At 48.2% G+C, this 26,816-nt stretch overlaps 1 protein-coding gene across 1 annotated transcript in view; it reads right to left on the reverse strand.

The window, feature by feature from the left end:
- Nucleotides 1–26,816, reverse strand: part of LOC119394408 (vang-like protein 2) — a 156,292-nt gene that overhangs the window by 26,027 nt on the left and 103,449 nt on the right. Inside the window, exon 2 of the mRNA XM_037661705.2 lies at nucleotides 23,148–23,219. The gene's annotated coding sequence lies outside the window, so the exon portion shown is untranslated. The remainder of the gene's footprint in view (nucleotides 1–23,147; nucleotides 23,220–26,816) is intronic.

Here is a 26,816-nt window from a genome sequence, read left to right on the forward strand (position 1 = left end):
ATAAGGAAATGTGCGACTCCGGATCTCGGAAGCCATGACGCACGTGAGATGGTTTTGTACGCTATCGGCAGGTGGCGCCAACGTCCCTGCAACGAAAACTAGCGCGTCAGGCGCATGTACATATACTATTCTTCTTCTTCGTCTCATTATTATTATTATTATTATTATTATTATTATTATTATTATTATTATTATTACGGACGACACAAGTAACGCTGACTACAGTGTAGAGCCCTAGACCTGTAGTTCGCTGTAGCCCCGAGTAAGGCTACTGCAGCTTCGGTGCAATAATAAATTTAAAAAAAAAAAAAAAAAAAAAACGGTCGGCTGAATTTCAACAATTTCTTAAATGTTGTCCAAGTTCAAAGGATGACCGAAGGGGCAACACTCCGTGGCGGTGAAATAAATACACAAATATTACACATACACTCAAAGAGCAACGAATTTGAGTAGTATCAGTGTCCAACACCAACGTTTCGTCAACGCTGTGGTGTGTACTATGCTTTTTGCCTGCGGCTTGCCTTGTTCCATCTCCTCGCGAGCAGCGTTGCAGCCAGTGTTTTATCAATTCGACTCGGTCGGCAAGTTGTCCGCAGTACTTGACCAACAGATGTTTATGTTGTACCACCCCAGGCCCAGCCAGCTTACATATTTTGTAGAGTGCCAAGCTAGGCTAGCTGGTGGAAGTCCATCTTGAAAACGTTATGCGCACGTCCTGCCATCTGGTCTTACGTTGTCCATGATTTTGTGGCGCAATAAGAACGTTTTTTTTTTTTTTTCCCCGGACCGCTTACATTATGCTTACATACATGCCGCAACCTTTCGCAAGTACACAAACTATGACCGAGTCAGCTGTTTCCATGCGACTATATATTTCTTTTTACTTACCTATTTGTTTTCCACGCAACGGCAAAAACGTGCTGCATACAAACAATGATACGCTGTCGTCCATAACTTCGCCCCCATCAGAATGTGGCTTCCGCATTCGGGCTTCGAAAACGCGTAGCGGCGCAACGTCGAAGCCGCCAAAGCACCGCGGTGTGTGAGCACGCGAAAGAAATATGCACGCGTATAACTGTGTCTGTGTGTGTGTGTGTGTGTGTGTGTGTGTGTGTGTGTGTGTGTGTGTGTGTGTGTGTGTGTGTGTGTGTGTGTGTGTGTGTGTGTGTGTGTGTGTGTGTGTGTGTGTGTGTGTGTGTGTGTGTGTGTGTGTGTGTGTGTGTGTGTGCATTCAGTCGAGCAAACATTGTGGCCGTACCATTTTTCACCCGTGCCTGCGATCTCATTTATCACTCCCTTCATTCTTTTTGTCTAAAGTGCACTGCCACGCCTTTCGATAGTTTATGGACCGTGACCTCATACTCGCCTTGTCCGCTGCAGCGGTCAAACGGCTAGCTCTGTCCTGCAGGGATAGGAATTACGTCGTTATCGCCAATGCAATCGCGAAGAAGCATGATTACCTAGAAGGTAATCGATGAAGAAGACCTTCATGCCGAACATAACGTTCTTTTCTGCATTCAAGTCCATGACGCGTGCACGTTGTGCGAGACAATCGTACGCAGTGCGGTAAGAACTGGCAAAAAATAAAAGTGACTTTCCGAAACCAAGAAGCAAGAAAAAGAAAATGGGCATCGGTATATTCTGACCTTGAACGCAAGAGCACCAACTCAACAGGCGACTCTCTCTCCCGCCTCTTTAATTCTTAGGCGCGCCATCGGCCGAATTAACAAAACCTCTCTTTTGTAACTGTGTTTTTCCATTGGTCAGTCGGGCTTCGCTAATGACATGTCCCGCATTGTGATTGGTTTAAATATTCTCTTACGAAAATGTTATGCGTAAGACGTTCTTGTGAATACGCGCCCAGCTAAATTCGGAATTTATAGTGTTGCTTTATCGTTTTCAAGGAGTATGGTCATCCTATCAATTTCACAAGTATAACGCGCAAAGGTCGCGTGGAATGGATGGATGGATGGATGGATGGATGGATGAATGAATAAATAACTTTATTGAGATCCTTCGACACTGTACCTTCGGTGCGCGCGATAAGCGCGCAGCGGGCCGCTCCCACGTCACGACAGAGAGGAATGAAAAAAAAAAATAAATAAATAAAAATAAATAAACAGTGAGGTCAGAAAAAAATATGTGCCACATTCGTGAGGTAACAAACTAACAAAGCGAAATTGAAGCTTGCATTGTGCGGCCTACGTAGCAAGTCCATAACGGAAGATCAAAAAAAGGAAAAAAAGTAACACTCGAGATATGCATAATTTCGTCAGCAAAACAATTATTTCATTAATTATAGAGCTACCAAAATGATAATTGAATATAAGTGTCTATTCACACGTAATTCATTTACTTGTGGGAGTACGAATTCCGCCATGTTGTCGGATTCCGCCATTGCTAAAGTCTGATTGGCCCGGAGGGTTGCTACCGCCTCCCTGATTGGCTCAAAATGCCGCCATTACGAAATTTGACAAGATGGCGGAATTTGACAGTGTCCATGATAGCACCCCTGGTTGGTACATGAATAAGACGGGAACAAACAGCGCTCGACACTGGACGGTGAAAGAACGACAGACACTGGTTTATTGCTGGAATAGGCAATATATACAGAAGCTCTGCGCAGAAGGCCGACAACTTGTATTCCGTGAATTTTTACAATTTTTTTTAAACGCCGGAGTGGCATAGCTGCCGCTAAAAACGGAAGCTCTTTACTGCCAACGCTAGAGCTTGTTAATATTCAACTCTTCCAGCACTCCTCTAGATAGAGGTTAGAGGCGATGAAAAAAAAAAAGGTACCCTCCACAAGAGTTGTTTGCCTGTGGGCAAGCAGCGATGCAATTGGCGACGCAGTATGCAGACCAACGGGACCAATCACCAACGGGACCCCGTGCTCAGAGCACTTGTAAACCTGGGTTCCATGCATATAATACCCCGTACACAGCCCATGTACAGCTGTCGTGGAGCGCATCGTTTCACACTTTTTCGAGGCGAAGCGCTGACTGGTCGAATTTTATCGGGGTGTACTCGGCTAATAATACATACGCATTAAAAATGATCGGACTAAAGAAATAAATAAACAGAAAAACCAGACAGGTGGTAGCATATAGCTAGACCTTTCGCTACACGTTGACCTTCACAGTGCTCGCGCATCACACCGCGCGACGCCCATATGTATACGAACTCAAAGCACATACGATATATATTCATCCACAATGAAACGGCGCGCGCCACTTCGAGGTTGCATACGTACTGTTACTGTTTTATAGGCGATGATGGCGGGCGCCATATGCATGCTCAAAGTGCCGTTCTTAGCCCTTCGAAACGCGTGCGCGCCGCGCGCACACACCATGTTCACCCGCGACGGGCATTACGAGGTCATTCTTCATCTCCCGTATATAGTATACGCATGTGTGTGTGTGTGTACTTCGTGCGAGACGGCGATGGGCCGGCCGACCGTTCCATTAAGAGTAAATCACCCGGCTGGGCGAGAAGGGACGAAGCACCGAGGAAGATCCGACGCCGTTGGAACGAAGCGGCGGCGGTTTCGCCGCGTATGTACGACCCAGCACGGTCGACCGCAAGCAGCAGAGATGGACGCCCTTTCGGATGGACGACGAGATTGCGCCAAGCTACTTGCCACTCTGGAACGAGATCATCGTTGGCAGCGACGTCGAGGCGAGGGATGCTACAGACGCTATCGCGCAGCCTTCTGTGAACCTGTTTTCTTCGCGCCCTGCGAAATGACGGTGATGCTGCCCCAAAACACCGCTGCGCACGAGTGCTATGTAAGAAGCCGCACCTTTGGTTCTCGCCATATCTGCGTATCTCTCTCTTTGCAGCGAACAGCAGCTATCAGAGCCGAAGTGGAGCGATCATGTTCATTCGTCACATTTTGCTTCGAGTGTAGAGCGAATCGATCAGTTTCTGTTATTGTGTCGTCGATTTTTCATCACCATGATTATGAATAGTTTTCGACTGCTCATAATCATCGTGCACTTATCGGAGAGTCCCGTCTGTGTTATGTGCTCGCGGTCCCTGTCGGAGAAGCAATTTTTAGGTGCATGGAAACATGTGGACCGTGCCAAACTCAACTTTAAGCGCCCATTGAAATTTCTGAGTGATACAGGGTTAGATGTTCTTCTCTATAGAGCATGCGTTGTGATGTGAAAACTCTTGCGCGTAGTGCAATGTGTCTGCAATAACTCACTGTACTATGACGTAGTCACGTGTCACCGTACTTCCCTCTACCTCTGTCTCTCCCTTTTTAATCCATCCATCCATCCATCCATCCATCCATCCATCCATCCATCCATCCATCCGTCCATCCGTCCATCCGTCCGTCCGTCCGTCCGTCCGTCCGTCCGTCCATCCATCCATCCATCCATCCATCCATCCATCCATCCATCCATCCATCCATCCATCCATCCATCCATCCATCCATCCATCTAGCCGCCTACGACTTTGGGCTCTCCTGGCCGTTTCGTTAATACGATATACACGAAAATTGGTATAGCGTAACGTGACTTTATGACGAACATAAATGACAGGTCATAACATGAAAATCATGAAATCCATGTCATGAACGACATGATTCACATGCCACTGTTTTGGTGCTCTTGCGGCCGTTTCGTTAGTTTGATATATACCAAAATTGGTATGGCGTGACAATAGCGTATGACAAACACAAGTGACAGGTTCTAACGTGCAAATCATGACACGCATATCATGTACAGCATGATTTACATTCCACACTCATGGTGCGCTCGCGGCCGTTTCGCTAGCTTGATATACACCAAAATTGGTATCGCGCGACGTGACTGTGTGACAAAAACAAATAACTGGTGGTACCATGAAAATCATGACACGCATGTCATGCACAGCATGACTTACGTGCCACACTCATGGCGCGCTGGCGGCCGTTTCGCTAGCTTGATATACACCAAAATTGGTATCGCGCAACGTGACTGTGTGACGAACGCATATGACAGGTGGTAACACGAAAATCTTGACATGCATGTCATGTAGGGTATGATTTAGATGCCACGCTCATGGTGGACACCCGGCCTTTTTGTTTACTGGATATATACGGTGTGGCATGGCAGGAGTGCGTGACGAACATAAATAGCAGGTCATGCATCGTATATATGTAGCGGAATATATGTTTCATTAGCATGGCGAATACCAGATTATACACGCATGCATGTATGACAATCTCGCGATATATAGTGAACTAGATGTGACGCCATGAATGACTTTATACGCCTCAATGACAAACAAGACGATGTATGCAGCTCTTTGCTGGCTGCTTCGCATTGCCTCGATTCCCACACTGCGTGGATCTGCCGATTTTTTTTCTTCTTTGTCTTCTTGTTCTGAAAACACGTGGCATCGTTAATTTATGGTGCGCAGTGTCTGTTCCAATCAGCGCAGGTGGTGCCCTCCCCCCTAGCTCTCGAACGATGATATCAAAGCCATGCGCATACATTCTCCCTTAACGAAGGCTACAGTCCACCAGCCCAAAAGGTTAAGACATATTTCAAAAGAATTCGTCGTCCTTTTCCTGCATGTATTACGTCGGGCCCGGAATGAAAGAGTTCAACCCCCCCCCCTCAATATATCAATAGAGAGTTTCATAATATGGTATATAGTAACATCGCCATTTACGAGCTTCCACAAATGTATAAATGTCATTCAGAAATAACGTAACCTTGTTTTCTCACTACAGACAGCAGGCCACAAGCACCACGATTACACAGCGCGGAACCAACATGCAGCGATATCCACATAACTTCAGTTTTCTGCAAGAAAACCGAAAGGGTCAGGACGAAAGGTGCTAGCAAGCACTTGACCAATAAAAATAGAAAAACCTTCGCGTATTTTCGTGCTCAGAAACCGCGCAGCCACTATACGGAAAAACACACTCGTTTTTCTGGCGACTCTTGGTCAACTTCTAGTGCCGCGACGTCGTGATATATCCGCAAGCTGGACCGAGGTAAATTCACGCTGCTCGTCGTTTACACCGCTCCACACATGCGGCGCGGCGGCGAGATGGCTCGGACGCAAAAGCGACGCGTTGGTGACTTGAAGTACTGCCGACGTCCCGCGCGGCGTTGCGCAGAGTGTGTCCCGGCGCTTTATCATTCTCTTCGCGGTGCTCCTTGGCCTCGCCGTACCCGTGACGGATCTCTTAGCGCGCCTGCCTCGAAGCACAAAGGCGACGTGAAGCATGCGCATACTCTTAACGTTTTCTACGACCACGCGTCTCCATACATCACACTCTTGCGCTGGACAATGCGTACACAAATCTCCGTGTATAAGCGTAAAGTTCAAGAGACCTCCCTCCGCGTTTCGGACTAGCTGGGGTGACATAGTTCGGGGTTTCGGAGCGCGTTTTCGCGTCTCTCCACGACGCCATTATGCTGGCTTTGTTCTTTCATTGTTGTCCGTAGAGCAGCGCGCATTCTTCCTAGCTAAATGTATAACAGACAAAAAGTAGACAGTTTGTTGGATGAGTAGAAAATAGAACCATAAAAAAAAAAGGTCTGACAGTGCTTTGAAATTGCGCAATCTTCACAAAGCAAACACGGTGCGGCACCCGCAAAAACATGAGCACACGCCGCGGTCAGACGAGCAACCTCATCTCGGTGTGGGCACGCGCGCTTTGTTTCGTATTCAATTTTCTTTTCTTTCTGCGGACATCGCAATTAGCGATGACAATGCAGCGTGGGCACTATAGTGCAGTTGTCCGCCACGGGGGGGGGGGGGGGGGGGGGGGGCGTAATTATTGCGCTGACAAAGTGACGTCATCGTTTATATCGACACAACGGGTATTACATAATTCGTTATTCGGGGTTAAGAATAAAACGAAGATGTCGTTCGAATAGGCCAAGGAATTTCAGAAACCTCGTATAGTTCATAGGAGAGACAACGGAAAGCAACTCAATGTTTCGAAATTGCGATAAACAAGGTGGTGGCGTTGTCGTAATCGTCCCATTGGTAAATCTTTGCTCGAGAGAGCAATTTAACAATGTATGAGAGAGCTGCTTTCCATTGGCCGGCCGCCTTTGATAAATATCTGTCTAGTGCTACGATTTGCTACCATCTGCTTTTACGGACGGTTTTAGCATAAGGCGATACTTTTTGTGTGCGAATTAATTTGCAAATTGTGCCGAGTTTACAAAGTATGCTCTTTGTAAGTGCTCCTTCCAACTGGCTGCCTGCCTTCGCTAATGATAAGTCCAGCGTCAGCCCTAGAAAAGGGCTGACAAGTTTAACAGCAAGAGCCAGTCAATTAGAGTCATAAATTGACATACAGCTTTCGCAAACGACGATTCTTGGGAATTCGGCGCCTGTTGCGTCTTCGCCTGGTGTGTTCGTACTGAGCTTCAACGAAGCAGAACCTGACCAACCAGCCATCACCATTACCTCAGCGAAACAAATAGATTACAGAGTCAATGATACCCCTATTTTTCTAACTCCCTAGCCGGCATCCCTAACTAGAGGGTTCTTGGAATAAGGAATCAGCCCACCTAGGCTAAGTCGCACCGAGTCCTCACTGGAATCACCACTTCAGTAAAAATAATAGTTTATTTTTTACTGTCTCTACAATATGTCTCACGATTCCGTTCTTTTTATAAAAGGTCTAAGGTTCAAATTACAGAAACATAAATGAAAAAAAAAACAATGTGAGATATTTACAGAAACGTCTTACGCTAGAACTTTTCGTAAGAAATAGATGCCAGCCAATCCAATTGTTGGACATACTATTAGCAAAGGCGGTCATCCAATGGTAAAGATAGCTTATGAAATAGAAGTTTTTTTTTGTTTGTTTTTTTGTTTTCAATTCGGCCATTACTTGTCCTGCTGTTACGGTCGCAGCTCGGCCCAAAGTTATTAGGCTAGCTAGTCTAGTAAGGTTGGTCCAGCCTTTCTTAGGTGATAACAACGAAGTGTATAGGATAGTAGTAGACTCATTTTATATCCCTTTCCACAAACGGAAAAGGATGGAAAGAGGAAGTACACACATACACGCAAGCACACAATGATACTATAGACGAGAACAGTGAATAAAGAGAAAATAACTATAGCCAACACTCATTGAAGTGCTCGTGCAGGGATGCGAGGGAATTAACTGTCGGAGAAAGAATCAATAATCGTATTTCTTCGCATTGCATTTGTTCACCTATTATCCCCCGATTATTGGCCGGCTGTAAATATACACACACGGAATGAAACGCGACATCAAAAATGTCATTAGAATACTTATCATCATCAGTTAGTGTCACATCATATGGAGTATGCATAGCTAGGAATCGTCTCGGTTTTTACGCGACGCCATCGGCACTCCTGCGTGCGGGGAAGAACCGGGAGTGAGTCAGCGCCTGGCGGTTACTGCAACGTGTCGCTTCGTTCCAGACATTGCGGGGAAGCACCTTCCCCTTCGTGCAGCGAAAGATGCACACGTGGGCAGGGCGCAGGAAGGTAATTGCGTTGCTCACCCTGGGTTCCGGTGCGGATCGATAGAGTGGGTGAAACCACCGACGACGGGGGACCGCCCACTCACTGCCGGCAGGAGAAACCTGAAGCACGGTATAGCGCGACCCGTCCTCGCGCACGAGCTGCGATGTTTGGTCACGGTGTGTTTGTGTCGTAGTCCATAAAGGAATAGTCCTTAAAGGAAGATCTGACATTTTTCGTGTCGTTGAAGTAAGTCGCCAGTAGGGTATACCCGCCACGGTGGTCTAGTTTTTATGGCGCTCGACTGCTGACCAGGGGCGGATCCAGGTGCCAACTTTGGGGGGGGGGGGGGTCGGTTTCTTCATCTGACCGGGGGGGGGGGGGAGTGGTAGGGTAGGGATGAGGAGACAGACAGGCATTGCAGGCAGGGGGGGGGGGAGGTGACACAGGCTTTGGATCCGCCACTGCTGCTGACCCGAAAGTCGCGGGATCGAATCCCGGCCGCGGCGGCCGCGTTTTCGATGGAGGCGAAAATGTTCGAGGTCCGCGTACTTGGATTTAGGTGCACGTTGAAGGAGGTCCCCGGGTGGTCGAAATTTGCGGAGCCCTTCACTACGGCGTCCCTCATGATCATATCGTGGTTTTGGGACCTTAAACCCCAACAATTATTATTATTAAGTCAACAATAGGGTCTTGTAGCAGTGCCACGGTTTACCGTACGGTAGCTAGAGAAATACCTTACCGTCGTGGTCGGCACATCGCTATTTTAATCTGCAAGAGCTGTATTAGCCACTGTAACCATCACGTTACCACCTTATAACTGGACATCTTTTGCCAAGCTTAGTTGCTTTAAAAGTTTGTTAATTAATATTGCTTAATTAAGCAGAACACAAATTGTGTGACTTACTACATGCTATATATAGTCAGCAACATGCATTTGGTCGTGTCGTCATAGAGTGCGTCGGTATACCTTTAAACTCTGGCTAAAGTTAGCTGGGTACCCTGTCTGTGTATATAGAGAGATAATGAAATAAGAGAAAGGCAGGGAGGTCAACGAGAATCGTAGCATTCGGCTTGCTACCCTACACTAATGGGGAAGGAAAAGAAAGAAGAGCAGGCGCGCAAAAAAAAAGGAGAAAAACAAAGGAAGGTGCAGAATATCACATTATTATAAAAGGCGATAGTCAACACTGCAGTCTGCAACCAAAACTGAGGTTAGACAAGCACAGCCACTACAAATGATGCTAGGCAACCGCTCATTTGCATGCGATATGTGCCGTGTGGTTGTTGCCTGAGAATCGTTGCAGCACGTTTTCCAGCGTTTGTATATGCTGCAATAAAATCGCCAACAAGCGGTATATCTTTCTCTGATTGCTTACCCCACGCAAAGTGTACCATAAAGCTTTCAATGTCTATTTTCGCTGCTCCTGGGTTCATCATGTCATGACCTGTGAGTCGTGTTCGTAATACAGTCATCATTGCACTGCTATGCCAATTTTCGTATATAGCAAGTTAAGGAGACGACCACGAGAGCACCCAGACGGCGGACGTTTTTAGATTATTTCTATAGGCGAAAACCTTCTAAGGGCCTCTGGATCGCTATGATGAAAAATTCGTGAACACGGAGCGTCGCTGGAGACAAGCGGACTTCTTCGAGGATGCAACTATACTTATGCTTCGTACTGTCTCTTTAACTAACTTCTGCCTTTTTTTGATTTGGGTCACTGAAAGACACTTCGCACTGAAAAAAAAAAGAAAAAAACTGCCCCGCACCATACGGCTTACAAATTCGTCCAGGGAGTACCACTACTCTGTATAGACAATATGAGTCCGTGTGCGGGTTTACTCTTTGTTTACTCCTTTTCACCGCCATTATACTTCGCAGCATTCGCAATATGCGAAGTATAGAGATTTTGCCCTAGGCTCCGACACTCGAATCCTCGTAAATAAACCCAACTGTAATAAGACAGCGAGCACCAGGACGGCGCTTCGGTTCATCGCGCATATAAGAACAGCAGATAATGGCCGACACGCCGGAGGGCGTTCTAGTTCTGATACGCGACACTATACTTAATCACTCGCGTGTGTTTGGATACGCACAAATGCACACCTCATATAGCGCTGATAGCATACGCACGCGCGATTCAGAAACGGCCGGACCGCGTCGCCGCCACAACGTCCTCCCTGTGGACGGGCAAGCATTACGCCATTATTATCGTAATGCCGGCCTCCATCGAGTGCTGGGCTTACGCACGCGATTAACCTAGCCGCCGCGAATGCGAAACGACAGTAGGCGTGGGTCTCCGCGACAGCCAGGAGGCTATGGACAGGCATATATGCGCGGTGTTCGAGACATCGCTCCGGTTTCGGGCCACGCGCTTCCTTGTTTTCGTCTCTTGGTGAGCGTGTGTGTCTTTGCGATGCCTCCTGTTTATCCGTGCACGACTTAGTCGCCGGACGAGATGGGAGAAGGAACGCGATAGAAGGAGAGGTATAGAGGTGGTTAGAGGGATGCAGCTTGAAAACGGTCGTTACCGACGGCATCGTAGCGTGCACGAGAGCAGACGGCGGTGACGCGCCGCTACGCTCCGCGAACCGACGCGCTAGCCGACGGCAACAACAAAACGCCGCGGCGGCTAGCCGCGCCTTCGCCGGTTTTCTTTCGTCCATGCCGAGGGAGGACAGGTCGACGTCGCATGGCCATACTTGACGGCGGCGCGTCTCCAACCTCTCGCGTGTGCGCGCGTTCCGCCGTCGAGTGCCTCGGGACAATGGCGCGAGTTTCATGCACTACGCGGGCGTGTGCTGTGCGTGTCACGACTAGGACACGTAATGCGACGCGAAGACGTCTTTAGCGCTGCGAGTTGCTACAAACCGTGACGACCAGCTTCGCGCGCACACTCAACAACCCTGCATGGTGCACTTACAGAGAATAGCGAGCAAAGTTGACAAATGTTTTCGCAAGCGCGCCCTCACGCTGCGGATGTGCGCGGCCGTATTAACGCGACAGCGTTAAAAGGCCCGTCGCGCAGAAAATGCAGTAGGTGTCGGCATCGGCGGTGTTGGTTGCAAGTGACAAGGCCCGATGGACGCAAATAATAAAAATCAAGATTCGACCTGGGTGGAGCCACCGATTGGGTGAAGAGATGGAGCCTCTTCGTTTCCACCCGTGATCCCTTTTGGTCTTTTTCAATAAAGTTACTCGCTCGCTCGAGCCGGAATCGAACCCCGCATGCATGCGTGGCAGTCAAGTATTCTACCGCAGAGCCACGCCAGTGCTCCAAACACATTTGAGAAAATACTATTTCAAGACATCATTTCGGGCGAGGAGACGCGTTAACAGGCGTAATATTGCGTGGCAGAAGCGTACAAACTCACCAGGCGTCACAACGTGCGAATTGCGTAACGAGTGAGTTCTTTACAACTGTACGCCCATTACAAAGGGCTCAGTCGTAAAATTCATCATTATCATTATAATGATCAGCCACATCATCAACAAAGCTAGGTAGGTGCATGCATGTATTGCCTTGCAGACTCGTAGTGGGTACTTCGCAAAATGGCTTAGTGGGTACTTCGTAACTGCACTTGCAGAAGGCATTGTAGGATAGTTTGAAACGGCCAATGTTACGTGCACAGACGTTCGTTTTCTTGCGGTACGGTTGAGGCATGCACCGAGAACCGAAGCTAGGCTAGCAGTTGAGAAAGCGATGCGCACGGGGCACGAATCCGCCTGCTTTTAAATTTTTTTTTGCATTATTAACGGAGCGTGTCTGACTACGTGTATAACGGAACTGTCGTCAACGATGGAACATAGTTTTTGGATCACGATTTGGCTCCGGTGTCCGGATAGTCTATATTTCCTATGCGAGTCTACTTGCTATTTTCAACGGCGGAATATAACCTATATATAACGGACTCGTGGGCGACTGGTTATGAGCAACGTCACTACATTAGTTAGTTATGAAAGGTCGAGCTGCTAAGGAAGAAGTCGCCGGTTTCATTGCGTTTACATTGTTACCTTTATTTCATTATAATGCACGCGTCGGTACTCTCACTTTTAAGGCGAAAGTCTTAGAAGACCCATCAAACGCGAAAACTGACCGGCGTCCCGCGTCGGCGGCGTCAACGCGAGTGATGAAAGAAATCGCCATGTCGCGGGAGATCGAATCCCGGCCGCGGCGGCTGCATTTTCGATGGAGGCGAAAATGCTAGAGGCCCGTGTACTTAGATTTAGGTGCACGTTAAAGAACCCCAGGTGGTCGAAATTTCCGGAGCCCTCCACTACGGCGTCTCTCATAATCATATCGTGGTTTTGGGACGTTAAACCCCAGATATTATTATGAAAGAAATCGCCATGAACGTGATGATGTCATCATGACGTTACAGATCGAAAAAAATTGTGACGTCACGTGACGTAACGTCACATAACGAAGCCATCACATGGCATCGTAGCTTCGTCAAAGGTGGGCAGATCGCGGAGGCAGTGCAAAACCAGGTAAGTGACTCCGATCCTGGAGGCAGTGCAAAACCACGCTAGGTGCACAAAGCTTTCGGAGGGTGGCGGGGCAGGATCAATACATCTAGAGTTACTGTATATGCTACCTTTAGGTGGCGGAGTTGCGCATCTGTCTTCCAAACGCCGTTAGCAACCATGCATTGTGGAGAAGCTGACGCTCGGACCAATTTTTGTATTTTTCGACGCTGCCGCTGCAGTGAACTGAATTAACACTAGTAACCAATAGTTAATGTTTATCGCCGGTATTCGACACACCAGACATGTTAATCGGTGACACGGTAGGCATGTCACCTGCAAAAACGAAGTGCGACTTCATCGCATAGCTGTGGTTGCCAGCCAGAACTATGCGCAACTCTGCTACCTAAAGGTAGCATATGCAATAATTCTAAATACAGTACCCTAAATACAAGAAAAACAAAGATGGCTTTCGCCTCCCGGTCTTCTTAGGTGAGAGCATAAGGGTCCCTATTGATTCAGCTTATTGCAGTTGTCCCTATAAACAGACTTGCACTTTTCCTAAAATAAAATGACGTTCCGGACTCCCACCTGCGGTTATATGTTGTCTACCTTTAAAAGAAACTCTACGTATTCTACGGTCTCAACGTATGCGCTCTAGACTCCCCACTCTTTTTTTTTTATGGGAGTAGCTCAAGAAGACCCCGCACATACAAAAAAAAAAAAAAAAAAACGGAGGGCGAACACCTAATCGACGTAGCCATGCTTTATGTGTGTACTACGTTCGGCGGCAAGGCAACGTTCGTGTAGTCCTCCGATCGAAGGTAATGGCCATTCAGGTGAGAGCCGTGCTTCTGTGCAACCCACCCCCCCCCTTTCTGCCTGGTATTCACAAAAGGCCCGTGCCATTTCCGTATATGCGGAATTTCGAAATTACACGATAATGACAGACCGGCGGTCCGACGCAATCTTTCTGCAGAAACAACTGAGTGATCGGCTTTAATGTCGCGAGGCTATATCGCATTGAGTCAGAGAACCATCGATTGCTTTATACGTCATTATTGGCTGTTTCTTGTAGTTTTTTCGTATAAACTGACAAGTGGTTTAAAAGAAAGAAAGAAAGAAAGAAAGAAAGAAAGAAAGAAAGAAAGAAAGAAAGAAAGAAAGAAAGAAAGAAAGAAAGAAAGAAAGAAAGAAAGAAAGAAAGAAGAGTGGATGCACCGCAGCGATTAAATGTCATCTCCTCAGTAGCAACAATGCATTGTTAAATAAGTCACTCTCTTAAAGGAGTACTGATATGAATTTTAAAATTTTTCGGGTTGTTGCTCTAAATGAAAGCACGGGTGTCGAGAACCCTAAAAAGAGTGTCGTGGTGCCCGGGGATGCATTGCATATATTTTTAATACCGCTTCTTTCAACCAGCAGTTTCGGTTTCGGTTTCGAGAGGGCAGCTTCATAGTGACGTGTCAAGTCTGCCTGTGACGTCACGGGCAGACTGCAACCCAAGAAATATGCACCTGCTGTCCTTTGCTGTCAGTCGAACGTGGTTCATGATGAGTGAACTGTCGTCCAGTGCCTCCGACAGCGATTTCTGTGATTTAGGCTGCATGCAGAACCCAGACTTCGCAAACCAAGTGAGCTGACTTGAAACGTCATAGGGATATCCATGCGGTGAAGCTGCCTTGCAGATGCTGGGAGATGAAAACTTTAAAATCAAACCTAAATATTTATACGTGTTCCCCGGATGCGGTGTGGGGAGAGCGTTAACACTGCATGCCAAGGAAACAAACAAAAAAAAAACGTCCGTTTTGCTGCACTTCAAAATCGTGTCAGTTCTCCTTTAAGTTATACGATACTCTCTATTTCTTATTTCTATTTGAAATGAATGAATGAATGAATTAAAGGCGCGATGCAGATCCTTTGACAATGGTTAATCCCAACAGGACGGACTTGCTTGAAACCATCCGCTACCTCCGCGAATTTTATCAACTTCTTTCCAGCTGAGCCCATACATGTAGAGCCGGGGCAACCTGCGACATCGCGCCCAGTAGCACGACGCATTAGCCACGGAGTGCGCCAAAGCAATATAGATGAGCAGAGAGATTGCGACCGAATTACATTCGCCCGGGACTGCGGACCGCACTGTTCATGTCCTAAAACCATTCCCACAACCTCGCACACAGTAATGCTACACTCCCGAGTCCTCTAAATTATGCCCGTCATTATAAACAAGAGTGACGACCGAAAGAGGGTATACAGCCAGCCGCAGAGAGGCTGCACAAAGTATATTCTCTTGCTCGGGGCAGTACGAGCGTGTTTGTCCGCGAGTGCGCGCTCGTGATGGGACACGGCAGCACATTAAGAGCACGGCGCGCCCTTCTCAATCACGAGGCAAGGGGACGCCTGCAGGCTGCACGGCACACCCATACGGCGCGTCGCCGTGAACGGTCCTCCACACGAACGGCTAGGTCGGCGCGATAACGGACACCGCGATGCATCACTGTCCCATTCCTGGACCGCAGTCGCGAAGCATGTACGTGTGTCCGATGGCGGTCGATATAGTGGAAGAGGGACACGGCACGACTTGCGAACTGGGCGCCCCCTCGCGGCTTTCTACAGCAATACGCACTCAGGAGCCGCAGGAGTGTACAACCACGACACATTACATAACCGTGCAGTGTGCAGGAGCCTATCCGGGCTGATTAGAGCCATTCACGCGGGGTCGAACACGCGAGGTTGTTTATGACACCTCTGAAATGAGTCGAGGTGGCCCGGCGTAGTGGCGTGATTGCCGGCATCTGTTCTATTGGGTCGCTTTTTTTAGACTCTCATATAAAGTTTTATAAACCATACACTGTCGATGCATACTTACAGGTAATTCCTGCAGACTGTCACCTAAATGGGTTGCTTATAATGTCCGTGGTGAACAGCTCACTGTTGTGAGGTCAATCTCTCCCGTTCTACTACGTCACAAAGCATATCGCATAACTAGGTCACAGAGCATATAGCATAGAGGTAGCACAAATTCTACGTAATTTGACGAAATCACACGTCCGAAGGTTGTACTTGTGATATGTAAAGTGATTCGTTACTCCGCTAAAAAAAGTGTCGCAGATCCAGACCAACCGCACTGTGAAAAGCACGAAATGATTGTACGATTAAAACGGGCTAGTTGGTACATTATTTCAAGCTCAAGAATGGCACCACAGGACTACAACACGGGCACGAAGGACCTCACCAGTGCGACGCCTCTTTTCATGACCACGTTATATTTAGTGTTACCTTGTGTCATTCTTAAGTCTGAATCATGTATACCACCAACTATGTTTTAAAAGGACTGAGCGCTGGGCGAGTTGGTACTCCATTACTACGAAAAACTGCGCAAAATAACTAGGGAAAGGGAAGATACACGCACAAGCGCAGACTAGCAACTGGAAGTTTATTGAAGGAAACACAGATATAAATGAAGAGAAAACCACGTGAACGATTAGAGCTTGGCGGTAAGATAATCTATCTCCAGTTTGTGTAACGTAATCGAAGGCCTGGCAACGCACATGCTGCCATACTTGTGAATATAAAATGCCCCAGCCAATTCTCGCGCTGTCCTATCTTTATGTCGAGACAGCACCTTTGTTTCATGCAGCAACGGGTGACATTATGTTATATTTATCACGTCTGCAATGTACCTATCATGCCTTTCTTAAGCTCGAAAACTTCTATGACCACACTGTAGACAACGTACACCTTCCTCAGCATTGCCTGCTCAGTAACGGAGCACAGCTCGCGTAATGCCGCACGGTTTTAAGCATAGGCGTACAGTGCGCGTATAGTCGAGGAGTCGGGCGAGCAATTAGCGTCTCTCACTCTCCCTCTCCCTTGGGAGCTCATCAAGGAGCCATCGTTTACGAGTCCCACGAGTTTGGCGGCACGCCTGCTCACTGACCAGACGAGCGGGTAACTCCCTGTGACGAAGCACCACTCGGGCGCATGTTGGCAGTGCGGCGGATCCGAACGCGGGTTGAGTCCGATACGGACGAGCCGGCCGGGTTTTCGCGAGCACAGACTCTTCCATCTTCTCTGCAGAGAGCGCACAAACGACGAACGAGGTGTCAAGGGCAATACTGCTCGGCGGTTGAAAGCGCTAATGTAGGCCTCTGGAGGAACAAAGAAGCCATTATGGAGGCTGTCCCATACTGTGGTCATTTACGTGAAATGAAAAAAAAAAAAGAAAGCTTGACGGTGACAGGAGATGTATGCACCTAATTAGCAGGGGTGTTGGGATATCGAAATTTCCGGACCGAATCGAATACGTACTGCGATGAAAAAGTCTTGCCCATTTGTTTCGTCGGTAGGCGTTGAACACCCGTGGCGTGACTGCGTCGGAACCCCGTGCTGATCGCTTACGCTGCATGCGCTTTGCGGAAGCTACCATTGTCGAGAGGAAGCCTTCTTGCAACAGGAATATACGAGAAATATGGCCTCCGAATGTCGAATGGAATATTGATACTTTGACTTTTTCACTGATTGCACGATTGAGAGCGACACGATAACAGTGCGCAAATGCTCCGACACGTGTTTTATTTCTTCTTTTTTTCATATTTCGCGGGCTTTCCTTGCAGCGCGGAAAAAGGACCACGTGAGACGTATCGTGCAGGTAACAATTCAAACGGTGGTTTCTGAAGGTGCCCTTGTCATACTTAGGGTCTGCGGCGAATAACTGAAAAGTTGAATCAATAACGATAAGGAGTTACTTAAAGAGAAGAAAAAAAAAAGAAAGAGTTGAGTAACTCTAAACTGGGGCGAACAGTACGCGTTCGGTTCAATTGGCTTCCGACGCGCCTTTGATTTTTAAAATTTTGGCTCAAGTTACGTGGGACACACTGTATAGACCGCCCCTGAACATGTGAGACGTTTTTATTGAATGCTACAACAGCATGCGTTCGCTTACGGATCCCCAGCGTCATAAGGAGAATCATTTGGAACAGCTCTTACTTGTATATGCCATCGGTCCCTTTCCACCGATACCCCCGATAACTTGTTTGTTACCGCTTATATTCGGCCATAACCAAAACCTCGACAACTTCTAACAGTGAATTCTCGAATACGAAATGATTCGCCTAGACTCTTCGATTTATATTTGGATTTCAGTATTCGCACAGCTCTATACTCATTAGTATTGAAACCAGTATAACTTGAATGTTCCATCATTTTCGTTAAAAAATAAATGAAAACCTCTATGTTACGCATATTGGTTAAAGATGTTTCCGTGGCCTTCTCGTCGGAAGTGTCAAGATCAGTAATAACTCCCGAAATGCAACTTTTGTGTTCCGCTTAACACTGAAGCGTAATTTGGAAAGAGAAAGAGAGGTTACAGGCGCATGAGGCGGGCACTCCCAATAAGTAATCGAAGGGCTCTGACTGATATCGAAGAAAAAGCGTGCCGTATAACTTATAAGGGCCGTATTTTGCTAGCACTCGCCGACGGTGCTATGTGATTAGGAGGCTGAGAAACTTGAAGACCATGCAAGATGACGCAGCGAGTGATGGAGAGGAAAATGATAGGGTTATAAGCTTCGAGGGGTAGCACGAGTTTGAACGCAAGAGCGGTCAGCGATATCCGTATAGTATAGCGAAGATTGAGCGCAAGATTAGGAGCTGCGCCGGCCGCGTTAGTCTAAGCGTAAGCGCGTTTACCACTGGGATACAAGCAACAGTGTATATACTAAAAGAACAGCTGTCAACAGCAGGCCGTGGTGAAGTTAGAGTGAGTTGTTAAATGGACGCGTGTAGGAAGGGTAGAAAAGGAGTTAGCGCTCTATTTGGGATAGTGATGAGAGTGTCACGTGAATAAAGTTAGAGTAAAACGAAGACGCGATTAAGCGATCGTGTTCGAGGTGGAAAAACTAAAGAAAGAAACGGAATGCGCCGCCATTTTCAATATTCAGACATAATTTATTCGAACACATCCATTCGAACAACTTGACCGCTTTATGTTTAATCGCAGAGCGCGCCGTTTTGCAGCTTTTACTGCATTGACTTTTCAAAACCGTCCACGGAATGGCATTATCGCCGGAAGGTCTATGCTATCACATCGTCACCCCATGCAATTATCCAATTACCATAAAACAATTTAGTGTTTCTCGAGATGTCAGCTACACAGTACGGTTGCCGACGTTCCAAATTTCATCCGAATAAATCGCTTACATCCACAACGCCACGTCGCCGATTGTTCTCTTCGCCGTTCCGGCAATCCTTTGTTCTTGTTCCTTTAATAAGATTTTGTTGGATTTTACGCGTTAAAACCACGACATGATTATGAGGGACGCTGTAGTGGAGGAAAAACTAAGGAGAGGCCCTATCGTATCCCAATGCATTGCGAAAAGTGTGGCGGAAGTGACGTCAGATTTATGGGGCAAACAAGCCGATATGGGGCAAACAAAAAAGCAGACGCCCCGCGGCGTGCTCTCTGCGGTGGTTCGCTTCTGTTCGGATTTGTAGTCCCGGCGTAAACTTAGCGCGTATTGTGCGGTTCGCACGCAGTAAAATGTTGCAAGCAGACGTTTACCAGGCTGTTCGTGCGCGGCAGGCCCGAGCGTTGCGTGATGAAGTTCTTCGAGGAGCGTTTTTGTGCAACAGTACAGAAAGTGCCGGTACGTGCCGTAATCAAAAACATTCAGCCCCTGCCTCATCGTATTCGAACTCACCTAGCAGTGACTTACGCGTTCTGCTGGGCGTTAGGCCTTTTTTTTTCCTTCCTTGTAGCCCGATTTCCAGATCTATTGCCCGATTAGCGGTTCTTTGCTCGTGTATATGGAGTGAGCGCAGTAGCTATTCGGCGCAACGCCAACCTATAGTTGACGTAACTTCACGTCGAAAAGAAGACACAGCTGTATTGTATACGCGATCGTGCACGTAAAGTTTGTAATTCCAGTGCGCACACAACACAAGCACGCAGCGAGCGCACACCGCACGATACATACATCACGTAGTCTGATAATAACAACAAAAGTTTATTGCCCTTTCGTTGAATGACACAGCCTCTAAAACGTACGCTGCCTTCAGCGCATGTTATGTACGGCGCGTCAGACGCCAAAAACAAAAGTTCACGTGAGTTCTGAGTTGACAGAATAGACAGAATGAGTAGCAAGCAACAGAGCGCACATCCGAGAGCTTCGCACGCAAATACCGTGCCTTAGTGATCAGCAATAAAGCGAACGTATACGTACACATGAAAAGTGACACCAGGTACTGTCCGCAGTGCACGCGATTTGCACCGTGTATACGCAACAGCTGGGCATTGCGTAGCTTTCCTAAAGAACACGCACAAAGAGCAGCATGCGTGAATCGACTACGCCGCTTGCACGGCGAAAAACAAACAAACAAAAAAAAAAAAGGCTGCAAAGTTTCGCGATGCGCGCATGCGCTTGCAAACGTCGCAACGGAAATCGCGAAATGTTTCGCTGCGCCTTCGCTAGGAGGCGATGCGGGTGTTTGCGATGTGGGGGCTTCACGAATGTGACGTCAGGGCCTCTCCTTAGTATTCCTTCCTCCATGCCTAAATCTAAGTACACGGGCCTCGAGCGTTTTCGCCTCCATCGAAAACGCGGCCGCCGAGGCCGGGATCGAACCCGGGACCTTCGGGCCCGCAGCCGAGCACCGTAACCCCAGCACAATCGCAGTGGACGTTCTTGTTCATTAAAAAAAAAAAGAAATATGTATAACTCCCCCCCTCCCCCCACACACACGCGCGTGCACGCGACATTGTTGCATTGTTCTCATTTCCACTTTCGTTATTTACGACATCCGCTACTGTGTCTGCCAATTTATAGCAACTTTTCAGTTTTGTTTCACTTTCTGACCGAGCTTTTCAGTGGGACCCTCGTCTGAGTGGCAGCTTTACGTACGGAATGCAATAAACTCAAGCCCACACAGGAGGTCACGCGCGGTTCTTCCGGCAATATAGACACCACCTCCGCATGTGCCCTGCTCTCTGCACACGCAGTCGGCGGAAGCGTATATGGCGATTCCAATCTTACGTCTCGTCTCGGCTATATATCCATGCGCCGACTCACTCGATGCTGACTTATCTGATCAAGCCGAGCCTCTGAGCTGCAGGCCCCCGCACACGGTCTCATACCTTCACGGTTCGCATATACATTGCCTGCATTCCCGCGAACCTCGCTGCGTTATACAGCGCCTCACTGAAATCGGAATAACGTGATTTGCATATCAGAAGGGAAACGAGATGAGCGAACCGGAAAAAAGAAGCTGCTGCTCGGCATATAGTAAGCGTAACAAGGTGCGCCGACATTTGAATGCTAACTAGTCGGAAGCAGCTATAGGTCGATCGACGGCAGCGCTCTTATCCACGGCTGTCGAGAAAGACAAAACAGAAGACCCACGAATGCGTGCTCCAAGCTGCAGGCATGCGGAAGAAGGTTGCGCGCGATGCCGATATCGACCGGACCTGTTCGCGGTATCGCGGCTATGTATATATATACTCCATATAGAGAGCCCAAATCACCGGCGGTTCGTCGTATACATGGCTCGCGGACGCGCACCTATTTTGCCCGGATGCGGGGCAGGGTCGGTACGTTCCGAACTCGTTCGTTTACTGCTGCACTGGTTGTGCACCGAGTGTTCAAGGCGTGCGCAAAGTGGTGTGCGGTGGTTTTGCGGCAACGCGCTATACTATAAGGCGAAAACCTTAGATGCCTCATCGAACGCGAAAACTGACCGTCGGCGTCGGCGGCATCAACACGAGTGATGCAAAAAAAAAAATCATCATGTGATGGCGTCAGAGAACGCCAGAAGTTGTGACGTCACGATGACGTAATGACATGACATCACGTGATGACGTCATCGCACGACATCGTCGCTTGGTCAAAAGGTGGGCCGATCCCGGAGGCAGTGCAAAACCACGTTAGGTGCAGAAAGCTTTCGGGGGGATCGATACAATCGACTGAGAAGAAAAAGAGGAAGACTTTCGCCTTCGAGTGGTCTTAGGCGAATGCATAGGGGACCATGTGACTTTTCGACACTGCAGTTGTTTTATCACGAAGTAAGCAACAGCTGCAGCAAATGAGCATATATGGAAGGGGAGTCGTGGGTACAAATCGGTGCGCCGCTGGAAGTCGGCTGCGGCAGCAGCAAAGCGCTATATAGACAAAGTGTCACGGAGGCATACTGCAGTCAGCTTCTATATATATCTCTGATATAGCGCAGTTATGGCATTGGCCATTCCTTTCACCGTGCAAGTGGCACTGCGCGTAGAGAGAGAGAGAGAGAGAGAGACGTAAGGATTGCGATGTACCTCAGCGATGCCTGCCATATCGACTCACGACGATCATCCGCCTTATCGCACTCGTAGACGCGGCGACAAAAGTTTACGGGACTTAGTTTTCACGGCAAATTTCGATTCTTCGCTCTGTCAGTGACGATAACGCTTCGATAATGAACATTGTGTTTAAATGTGGAAGGGCACAGTGCGCGACGCTTTCAATTTAGTAAATAACTGCGTAGGTCACGAAAAAAAAAGAAAGAAAAAGAACCTACTACACTGCGAGGTGAAACATTCAGTTATATACGTCGTTTCCCAGATAAGCGGGAATGTAAATGTTTCGGAAATAACAAGTCTCGTGAATTTTCGCTGTTGAGTCTACTTTCTATAAGACTCGGGTGAGTAGGCGAATATTTTGTTTAAGCAACAAACCCGCCCGCCAGGAGATGATACAAGCATTCATGCGTAAGTGCTATTCAGTAGCGTAGGTGGATTGATGGGTTTCAGGGGAGTAGCCAAGGGTGAGGAGTGGGGGGTGGGGTTGGGGGTTCAACACCCCCCGCTCCCGGAAAAGTTTCAATTTTGCGTAGGTATATATACACGCATACATACAAACGCACGCACGAACATAAAGTATGGTTGAAACCCCCCCCCCCCACCCCACCCGGAAAAAATTTCTGGCTGCGCCCCTGATGGGTTTAACCTGAAACCCCCGTAATTTTTACATTTTTGTATGCGTGCAAAGAAAGCGCACGACATACATAAAGAGGGGTCAGACCCTCCCAAAGAGGTTTCTGGCTGCACCCCTGATATACTGAAACACGCAACCCGTCCACGAGTGCGTGTTCGCCAAAGCGTAAGAGCCGAGCAGCACGCCACGTTTTTACCATACATTGTCGATTGTATATACATGTAGTGTGGGCATTCTTATCTTACCTCACGTAAGTGTAAAAGGAGGAGCCTCGTCCTCCGTGAACAGGTCGCGCGTCATCCGCTCCATGTTTGGTCCTGAAAAGAGAAACGGCGCATGAGATGAGGCTCACGAAACGATCCGTATATGTTACAACGTATAAGCAGCAACGTTATTTAAGAGCGTGAAACGTGACTTACTGTAGATACACACAAAACATGATATATGAAACATTTGTAAGGCGAGAACACCATTCCCGAGCCATGTAGTTTAGGCAGAACGACACGATGTCCATCACATGCAACGGATGAGGTCACAGACGGCTTCTCCATTCAACTCTTGCAATCTGGCTGTGTTTTTGCAAGAATGTTTCTGGCCGCAGCCATATGGTTACGTGTGGTTATATACAGAGAACAAGTTAAAGTAAGAAAGGTAATTAAGAGTTGTTTGATGAACAATATGACGCGTCTTAACCAAGTACAAATACGATCCTCTAGGACAGCACCGAAACAGAGCATGATCGTGATATCACGTGATGGAGTCAGCTCCCGCAAGACGCGGCAGGCAACCATGATGTCACTGTAATAAAGGCCCCCATTCGTGCACCGGACGCACGAAAGACCGTCGACGATGGTAATTACAATTGATCCTCGTTACTCAAGTTGGTGCCCCTATCACAAGTATGTCGACAAACGCACTCATGGGTCGACTCACTCGGACTCCTACCGAGTACCGAGAATGAGCACAGCTGAGTGCAATTTCGGTTAGTCTGAGTCCAAGAAGTAGCCCCCCACTCCACCCCACCCCCAAACACACACACACACATAATTTGAGGACTAAGTTGCGTTTATTTCGCATACCCAAGTGGTCATATACACTGCTCTCAGAGTGACGTTGTCTTTTTGGCGGTTTCGGCGAATTTGGTATAGGCATAAAAATAAAGAAGGAGGTACGAGTTCTGTCTCCACAATCGTGCACGGTCGAATGGTTAGTGGACTCTATACGCGATCCATGCGAGATGAGTCCACGACAATGAGCGAGCAGTCAGCAGACCGGGTTGTTCGGTTCGTTTTGACTACATGCATGCAGCCGTCGTCTCCATCCAAGAACATACAGCCACTCCCCTTCGCCACAGCGCGAGTCGTCCCAACCCGTCATTTGTTTACCTAATCGGCGAAGTCGCGGGCAGCTAAAAAGAACTGATTGCGAACGCGATTATCGGAGCGGAGAAGCCAACGGAGCATGCAGCGGAGAACGAAATCTCCATTACACGAGCTCCCCGCGAGCAACAGACCGCACGCGAGTCCTCCGTGTGCTCGAGGCGACGCCTTACTTAAAGCCGCACCCGCGGATACGAAGGGGAAGGGGGACTTAAGACAGGAGCGGCTAGAAAGACCGCGGGGATTTAAAGTTAATCAGCCTGACGTATATGTGGGTGCGCGCAGCGATCTCTATCTCTGTCTGACAAGACGACCGAGGTTAGCCCACGCTTCATATATGCAGCGTTCAAAATTTTGCTCGAAACGGCTCGCCCACTGGAAACTGCGTTCACATAAGCCCTTAAATGGTGCGCACATAAAGAGACAACGTCAGAGACTGTAAAGAAGCCCCATCGGTCATCTGAACCGAAGCCGATCCTGAGAGATGTGCACGCTCGCGTTTCCCATCGCGGCTGCTGGCGGCCTGCTTGCCGTATACGTACCTTATGCGCTTTATCCCATGTATCGGTGCATGTATCCACTTCGGACACAAATTATGATTGACTGCTGATAAGCCTTACAAGTTTAACTGTCTTCTTTCTTTTATATTTAGAGACACCGCATAGACTTCAAAGCAAGAATCTCGACGCCAAGCTTCGTCGATGTTGACGTGTTTGTTAACGCTAAATTTTGAAACTGTGTGAGTTAACATTACACACTCTTACTTTTTTTTTTCGACAGACCCCGTTTACCCGGTGAGCAACACAGCCTTGACAAACACCGGAGCTGGCATAAACAGAGTTTAAAGCGTTCGAGAGCCTATAGAGTGAACACTTAGGCCACCGCTATACAACCGCAGTCGACACCACTGCAACAGAAGTAAATTATTATAATATCGAGCTTGCATACGGATCACTGGCGTAGCCAGGGGAGGGATGTTCAACCCTCCTACCCCACCCCCCCAAAGAAAAGTTTTCAATTTTGTGTGTGTTTATATACACACGTACAAACGCACGCACAAACATGCATAAAGGGTAGTTGACCCCCCCCCCCCCCAAAAAAAAAATAAAGACTTCTCACTAAAGCCCTCATACAGATCATCCAATGTCTCACGAAAAAAGTCATTGCTACAAGTACAGACGCATTCTGTGATGACAGATTCGGTGCAGGGACGTCGACCTGCCCGTTCAATGTTCTGTAGTGTCAGATGCCAGCTCGTAAATAAGAGTACGTGCTACGTGACGCAAAAAAAAAACAAAAAAGTCACAGTTTCGCCTCAAGGGCGAAGCAATGAATGCGATAGCAACAAATTGGAACGTCACACGAAGAACGGCAAGCAGCTCGAAACTTGCTGCAAGCTGTTCAAGCACAAAGATCGCAGGAGAAGAACGCACACAGGGCGAATGCGAACTAACAACTGTCACAGCGCGACTCTTGCAGCACGCTGCTCAAACAGAAAGAAGGACGCACGAAAAGAAGGAAGAGGTACACACAGGACGAGCGCGAACTAACCGTCACAGTTCTTACTTCAACCAGGCCCTATACTTTGGCTCTTCTAGCTAACAGCTCACTCCTGTCGTAAACCCGGCCGCTGCAGCGAGCGAAGTGACCTTCGTGCAGTCTACAGATTGAACGCAAACTTTGCTGTGAAAGCACAAGACGTACAAACCTCGCGTTCAAACCACGCCTTGTATGTCCATGTAGAAGTCGGAGGCACACATGCCTACTCCGGCGAAACACTAGAGAGATTTAGAATTGGGAACCCAAGGAGCTAGGCGACCCAAGAAATTTGCGAGACGCCAGGGCGCATGCGCAGAATGCAAGCCGTGCACTCTCGGACTCTTGCGCTCGCGTTGTCCCAATACTTTATGTCCCAAGATCATGCTGCGCGCTCCTCTGGGCGGCGAGCAACCTCAACAGAAGAAAAGGAAGACGGCGCTTGGCAGTGGCACGTGAAGCCACGGCTCGCACGCGTTCCCTGCTGACGTCGATTCTCGTCACTAACACATCTATCTCATATACACTGTGATTCTGCGTGGTTCAGCCGCCTCGTTCCTTCCCTCCTGTGACATAAGCCTACAAGAGCCAAACCTTTCCCACTAGTTCGCGCCACCACGAGCCACGTGGCGCTCTTCTTTGTCCCTCGCCCACTGGCCAAGAGTGGTGCGGCACTACAATCCAAAAAATCGAAAAGTAGCGTGGGTCGCCAGCGATACGATGCAAGTGCAACGCGGGCAACGATGCAGCATGACCCGCGTCTCGCATAGTTTTAATTTCGCAACGTGTGGCGTCCCGTGCGTTTGACCCAACGTCGCGTGCGTTTGTGTTCTGCCGCTAGAACCCTGGATAATGAATGGCGCATGACGTAATTGTCGAAGGCAGCGCGCTCCGGAGCGAGGGGTGGCAGGTTCGAATGTCCTGTCGCGCGCTTGAAAAGTTTTTCTTCTGAATTATTTTTATCTATGGTTTTCTATGTACAAATACATACATATGCGG

This window comes from Rhipicephalus sanguineus, chromosome 5 (assembly GCF_013339695.2).
Source record: "Rhipicephalus sanguineus isolate Rsan-2018 chromosome 5, BIME_Rsan_1.4, whole genome shotgun sequence".
NCBI classification, from domain to species: domain Eukaryota; kingdom Metazoa; phylum Arthropoda; class Arachnida; order Ixodida; family Ixodidae; genus Rhipicephalus; species Rhipicephalus sanguineus.